We start from the raw sequence: 8,192 nt of genomic DNA, 5'->3' as shown, positions 1-8,192 counted from the left end.
GAGAGAAGGAATAGAAGAGTAGAGGCTGGCCAAGAGCACATGGAGAGAGAAGGAAGAAAGGAATGGGGAGAGAGGTGGGAAGGAACAAGAAGAGAGAGAAGAGCAAGAAGACAAGAGAAAGAGAGAACAGAGGGGGCAAGCAGCCCCTTTTATAGTGAGTCAGGCACATCTGGCTGTTGCCAAGTAACCTGAGGGATGGAGCTTAGAAAAAATGCTAACAACCTCATGACTTGGAATGGGCTGAAGTACAAGACACAGAGTCAGATGCAGGTGTAGCTTTAAAGGCTGATGGTCTCCAGATGTTGTAGCTCTCTAACTATACTGAATGCTTGCTGATAACTTCTAAAAAGTCCTAAATCTTTCTTGCTCATTCTGAGGGTTAAAAGCCACTGGCTTAGGTGATTGACACCTGTAGCCTAAGGGCAGGAGATTAAGTAAGGTAGCCTTTGTTCTATCTCTGCAGGAACTGTGCAGCTTTTAATCCTAGCCTGCTAGTTGAAGTTGCAGGAAGAAAATGGTACACTTTGAAAAGTGATTTTAATCTTTATTTCAAGTTCTCTCTAAAAAAGTTTCCTAGGAAAGTTCTCTAAGGAAAGGGGATTGAGGTTTATTCTCCTTTTCACGTATACATCTTTCAGAATATGTGATCACATGATAAAATTTCACCACAAGTTTACACATAAGTTCAAATCATAAATTGAATAAGAAGTTTATGACAGAAAATGTTTACATGCATTAGGAGTAATTATCTGGCTAAACATTCATCATTTTTTACCAGCTGTACAGGTTTATGGATAGTTAAAAATCATAATTTGTGTGACTAAGGAATTATGAAGTTTCATATAAATGAACCCAGTCAATATTTTATCTTCTGTTCTTGCAACTATAGTACATCTTCAGTTCCCTTTTTATGACCTTTGGTTAATTGTTTTACAACCTCTTAGAATGTGCTCTAAGTTGTAGATGCCCTATTGCTATCTCAAAAGCAATAAACTCATGACACTAAAGACTGGTAGAGTTCTCATTGCAGTTTTGACATCAGAAAAGACTTAATAGGAGTCTTATTACAAAAGAGCTTAATAATTACTAATATAATTTTAGGAATTCTTATAGGATCATCATTTAGAATTAAGAAGTCATCTATTTGTCTATATAGCATTACTATGAAACAGTAGTACATCTTTGTTGTTCTGCAGAAATCTGCTCAAAAAAGACTAATACCTTGTGATGCTTATATATATTTAATAATAACAGAAAAAGCATATTAATAGCAAGAACCTTTCTAAAATGAAATTCTCTTTGACCTTCCCTAAAGAAGCAATTATATCATTAACTTTAAAAGTCCACAGCTGAACTATCTCAGAAAGATCACCTGCTAGTTTTTAGCTTCTCCACAACCTTAGAGGGTAAGAATAGTTCAGAACCTGCCCAGACTAAGCTTAGAGTTTGTTAATAAACTTTGTGTCAATTATTTGAGAGTGAGAATGGGAACAGATAAGGATTACATGCTTAAATTGCAGTCCACATTTAATATGGTCATCATCTTTATAAATTACTGAATATTTTGATTCCTATATTGTACCCTGACTAAGAATTTAAAACAAAATAAACACTGACATGTCCAGCTTCTCTACTCAGCTAAGTCCTATATATCCTTCCCCAGTTTCTAGCCTGATAAGTCTGTTTGATCCTCTCTAACTTGATATATCTAGTCTAGGTTACACATTCAAGTGTTATGGTCTACTTTGGCCACCCCTGCCTGGATTACAATCAACACTAGGCTTCATGTCAGGACTCATCCTACCTGGTCCCCAACTTACAGACCCCTCTCATACTACATCCAACCCTTTTACCCAGCCATACCTATCTGCATAATCTAGACTTGGACAAGGACATACACTCTACACATCAGCCTAGTCCCGTCTGTTCACCTGACTACATCCATCTATGTCATTTGCAACCCCTAGGCACAATCCAGCCATACATCCTGTGTTCTTTACTATCTGCTCTGTCAATATCCATTTAATACTAACCAAAGAAGTTTATATGCCCAGATCTCATTGCAAAATATGCAAACAATATGAAATATCAAAGGAGTATTTTTCACTTAAACTTACCAGTCATGTATAAACCTGTTCCAATGAGACTTACCTAGATTAACTACAGAGCACAGAAGTTAAAAGAACAATCAAAAACTTCATCAAAGTATTCAAAAAGTTTAAATAAGACACAAAGAAACCATTCAATGAAATTAGGGAGAAAGAACTAAGGTAGAATAAATAATGCTTGATGGCTGCCTATAGAAGCATAAATAGAAGGTGATGCCTTTCCATACTTTCATCCTTTACCACCTACAGCAGACAGGAGAACTGTTCCTGGGTTCATGAGAGTAGGTAAGCTGATCCTGTCCATTCATGGCTGCAGCACTTGGAAGAGTGAACCGTGTACCTTGCCTGGGAAGCACAAAGTACAACTGGTCATGGAGGACGTGGTACAGGTAAGCTGGCCTTGAGCGAAAGAGCACAGGAGAACTAGTCTGGCTACTCGTCTGGTAGGAGGTGGTGTGGGTGCAGGAGTGATGCTTACCTCTTCCCCCATTGCCACCTGTAATAGCTAGGGAGCTGGCCTTAAGGCCATGAGAGTGAGCGAGGCAGCCATGTCCTTATCACTGTTTGTATCACTTGAATGGCCCTGCATCTCACCTGGGCAATACAGCAGAGCTGACCCTGAGGGTATAGGTACAGACATGAGTGAGCCAACTCCAAGTGTATGAGAACAGGAGCTGTTCTAGCACCTCACAGGCTTCAGCACTTGGGAAAGTGGGTCCCAAGTCTTGACTGGGCAGAAGAGTGGAGCTGGCTCTGGAGGTACGGGTTGGTGCAGGTAAGCCCACCCCAAAGGCATGAGAGCAGGAAATGATGACACTCCTAGGTGGACCACTGCTAAAGAGCTTGCCCTAGTGGTATGGATAAGGTGGGTGGGGGAGAGGGGATGAAAAAAAAACTATATCATCTGGGAACAGTTGGGACACTGAAAGGGCTAGTCCTGCTTTTCCAAAGCTGCATGATCTCTCTATAACACAGGGCAACAACAAGATAACAGGGAGGAGTCCTGATGAGGATCCAATATTGATTATGTAACAGAAGCCAGAGATCTCAAGCCAAACCAGTGACTCACTGCAATGAACATTTGAAAGTGTAGCTGTCTGGAGAGAGGGATATATAGTGGAACACACTGACATACTACAGCTTCCACAATGAGATTTTTCTATTCTTTTTTGTTGTTGTTTGCATGTGCACATACTTATGCTTGTGCTTGTGTGTGTGTGTGTGTGTGTGTGTTTTATTTTGATGGAGAGGTTTCAAGGGCAATGGTAGATATGAGGGGATAGAAAGATGAATAGGACTAGGGTGTATGATGTGAAACACAAAGAAAAAATAAAGCTTAAAAATATTTTAGTTAATTTCTCAACAGAAACTTTGAATGACCCAAAAGTCTGGAGCAATGAATTCCAAATCCTAAAAGAGAGAATCTTTGCCAGCTGTACATCACACAAAGGACTAACATCCAGAATACATAAAGAACTCAAAAAACACAGAACTAAAACAACCAAAAAGAAAACAAACAAACAAACAAACAAAAAATCAACAAGCAACCCATACAAAAATAGAACCAGAAGGGTTGCAAAGGAAGAAAAAAATGGCTAAGAAATATCTCAAAGAAAAAAAATCTCACTGTCATTTTATAACTTTGTGGCTTATTCTTATCCAGTCATTGTGTCTAAAATCAACAAAACAATTAACCACAAAATGTTAATAGGTAAGTTTATCTGGCCACTCTGGAAATCTGTAAATTAGTGTGGAGAATTATGCAAAAGCAAAATATGTCTATCATACAACCTGATTGTACCACCACTTGACATATATCCAAAAGATTTGACATCCTACTTCATAGATATTTATTCAGTCATGATCACTGCTGCACTATTTACAATAACTGAAAAAGGGAAAGGATTCCTTACCTAAAAGTCATTCATGAAAATGGTTAATGAAAATGTGGTATGGATATACTATGGATTACTACTCAGCTGTAAAGAAAAAAAATGAGAATATGAAATGTGAAGGTAAATGGATGAAAGTAAAATTGTCCCAAACTACAACAGGTGAGCTTATTCAGCACTAAGCTTCTGGGTCAATAATTACATCTGGCAAATAAAAGTTAACTTTAGAGTGGTACACTGTCCTCCTATTGAACCTAAGACCCACTCAAAGAGAGAGAAATTGTGCCTGGTACTAGAAGTCCTAATAACAACCCACACCTAGTGAAGTCTTGGCAGAGAACCTACCATCACTGCTTTACTAAAGCAACATTGTAAATATTTGTCCTTATATGCATAGATAAGTGTAGTTTTCACCCCTCACCAAAGAAACCTCTATTTGCAACAGATATATACCACTACACAGAGCCACAACTCATCAAAATGAGGAATTGTGGAGCTGTGTCCCAACTAATGCATCTACAACACATCTCTCACACTTGCTTCTTAGGGATAATTGCCAGAAGGGGGATAGAAATGTTCTAAAAGCCAGAGGACAGCAATTTCACTGTATTATTGTGTCTCCTAGGAATATCAGAATATCAGACACTATACTCATAATGAATCAACAGCATGACTTCTCAACCATGAGCTGAACAAGAACAAAAACAAAGGGCATGCTAAAGGAAAGCCCATGAATACTCAATTCTAGACAATGAATTATATGTTTCTAAGGAATTTTGAGAGCAGGATAGCCTTCTCCCAAAAAGAGCATAACAATGCGTTATACTATATTAAGTGGTTAGCTCTGAAAATGTACATACAATAACAGTACACTGATTTAGCAGGTTTCAATTTAAAAATATTTTCATACACCCACACTATACAAATGTAAATATACATGTGTATGTTCATGTGTGCAGGTACACACACATATGTTTGTAACAATAGATAATGAAAACAGAGGTCATGAACTTGAAAAAAAAGCAAGGAGGAATATATGGGAAAATTTGGAGAGAGGAAAGGGAAGGGGGAAGTTATATAATTACAAAATAATAATGGTACAATAGCTAAAGGAAGCAGACAGACATAAATGTTGGTAAAAATCAAACTGGAAAATTAACAGAAACACATGGGTTCTTATTTCTTCTTATACTATATGTTAAATTTATTTATTATACCATTTAAAATGAGTAGTATACTATACTGGTTTCTATTTCTGTGGTTTGTTTAAAAACACACTCATTGAGATAAAATCAAAATGCTAAAATATCAGTTCTAAATGTTCAAGTTTATTTGAAGACCCGACTTGCACCCACCAAAATTCCTTCCAATTATTCTCTAAACATACAGGGACAAGTAAGCCTTGAAACTCAGAAGATTACATGAGCCTAGTCTGTCTCATGGTATCATGAAAACTCCACATATAAAACACAAGGGAACTTGGAAATTTCCTCCAGTCTTCTATTACACCAGAGAAGCTCTTGTCTGTGAGAGACCACAGTTTAATTCTTACCATTTAACCAATTATATGAATTACTCCTGCAAACCCAACAAGAAGCTGATGCAAGATACATGACAGAAATAATTTGTATCTATAGAAACTGGGTTAAGACTTAATTTAAGGGTCAAGGGAAGAATTAAAATATTTCACTTTAAATACTTCAAGCAAGGGTTGTTTTGAAAACAAAATAAATGCAAGAATAAAGCAGTGGTTACACTGCTGTTCATATAACTACTCAGCCACAGAACACTCCTGGATCACTAGAACATTTCTCTAGGGAAAAGATTGTTTTGGACTGTGGGAAATGGGAGGGCTGCAGGAACTAGTTCTTTGTATGGATCAGTAGACATTTGACAAAAATGTCATCACAAAGAGTGAAAGAATGGGAATTGTCACAAGACATCCCCAAAACAGGTTTTCTCGAAGAAGGAGACTTATTTGTCCTAGAGACACAAAAGGCAGGAAATAAGAGACAATGAAGGAGATACAGGATGCAGGAGAAAAGAAAAAGAGGCAATGGATGGGGGAGAAGTCATATTTTCCCCTAGAAACAAAAGACTGTTTCTGAATAGAGGGAAGACAAATGTGGCCTGTAGGTAAATGGCAGTTTGTAAAGATAAAAAGGGAAACCCAGTGTTAGGATGAGAAGTTTCATTTTGATTGGGCATGTTAATTAAGGGACCCAAAAGGGGGATTTTGATAGCTGGACCTTGGTAGTTAGCCTCAGGAGGAGGAAGTGGCCAAACAAGAGAATAGACTGCTGTGAGTAATGGGACAAAGTCTGCCAGAGCCATGTTTTAAATGCTCAGGACTAGTAGAGCCCTTCAAAGAGCCTTTCCCTTCTTTGTCAAGACACTTAACTTCTTCAGTCTCACAGATAGTGAAAACTGGTGAATTTCATGCTCTATAATCTAAAAGTAACTTCCACTGTGGCTAGAGTGTCACCTAGGACAGAAACCTCTCTAGGCCTCTGGGAGTTTACAAATAGAAGTGGAAAGACCTGTCCTTCAATCTGAGTGCCACTGCATACACTTTTGTCTTGGGCTGAATAAAAATAATGAGAGATAAGTACCAGTGTTTATCTTTTTGTGCTTTGTGATTGTTAAAACACTGTGAATAGCCAGTTCTTGTTCTTGATGCAATGATTTCTATACCAGGGTTGAGTGTTTCCTTGTGTGGTGAACCAAAATAAATCTGCGGTTGGGTTGTTTTTGTAGGGTATTTTTCCAAGCAATGGGAAACATAACAAATATAGTGGATTACTGACTATGACTGTAGTATCTATGCTCTTCAACATTTGTAGATGGCTACGAATCTACAAATGGCTTGTGATTCACCCTCCAAAGCCTGGCTTTCAAATCACCCTTTCTCTGTGACTAAATAGAAATCATAGTTTCCGTTCATCTGTATTGAACTGTGGAGCATTTATTTAACTCTCATATCCCATTCCTTTATTTAAATCCTTTAATGTGAAGCTAGTAACGAGGAAGGAAGCCAAAAGGGAACATTTCTGTTTCAACTGTTTTGTTGCTGTGAATTACAAAAGGGGTTGGTTGTCTGAACCTAGGAGAAGCTCAGTATTATTTTTGTGTAAAAAGAAATAAGCCTTAGGTACTCATTGCTCTCAGTTTATGGCTTATTAACCTGTTCCTGGTTATATTCACATATTTTCCCTAGACTATTAAAAATATGCCAGTAAGTGAGTGGGTAAGTGTGACCCTTATTTGCATGTGTAGAGTCAAATGAGTAGTCAATACTAAGTAACTTCCTCTTTTGTACTCCACTTTAATATTTTTGGAATAAGGTTTCTCACTAAGTTTGAAGCTTGTAGATTACAAGGCCTATGAGGACAACATTTCCCGGGGTTGTCTTGTGTACCAATAATCTTTTTGTGTACTGTGTAAAGGTTGTCTTTGTACTATTCCAATGATGATTTCTATACCAAAAAAGTTAAATACAAGCTAGATATTGGCATTGTTATTTTATGAATTATTACCTTTCTCAGTGTTTTGTAAACATTGTTCTGGTTCACATTCTAATTAGTTAATATAGGGATCATCAGCCAATTAGCTAGCCAGAAAAGAATAGGGTGGGACTTCTGACTGCAGTTAGAGGAGATCAGAGAGAGAGAGAGAGAGAGAGAGAGAGAGAGAGAGAGAGAGAGAGAGAGATCATTCATACCTACACAGCAAACATATTTATCATGGAACCATCTCCTAAGATCCAGAAAGATAATGTTTGTTGATGCTTGTTTTATTTGATTTTAGAATGAAGTGGAAAAAATCAAAGAGCAGAATGAAAAACTACCATGGAATGCACAAAATGCTTGTCAGGAACCAATCTGGTTGGGCCCTTTACCATGAGAGACACTGCTGACCTACACCTCAGGACTCTTCTTGCATATATAGATTTCTGTCCACATCTCAATGTAGGCTGACTTGATCTGAGGTAATGTTGGCATTTCAAAGAGTTTTTAGTTTCAGTGTTAGCAACTGCAGAAAGCTCACCATTTAAAGCGTAGATATTACTAGTGCCCTAACTGTTTCAGTTCTTAATTGCTAATTATACAATCTGTGTAAACGCTAGAGATGTGACTTTTTCAGTTCTGCAAATGTCTTTGCAGCTGCTTTTGAATTCAAATTAAAGCCCCAT

This window comes from Mastomys coucha, chromosome X (genome assembly GCF_008632895.1).
Source record: "Mastomys coucha isolate ucsf_1 chromosome X, UCSF_Mcou_1, whole genome shotgun sequence".
Lineage (NCBI taxonomy): Eukaryota > Metazoa > Chordata > Mammalia > Rodentia > Muridae > Mastomys > Mastomys coucha.
Note: the sequence above shows the minus strand (reverse complement) of the source record.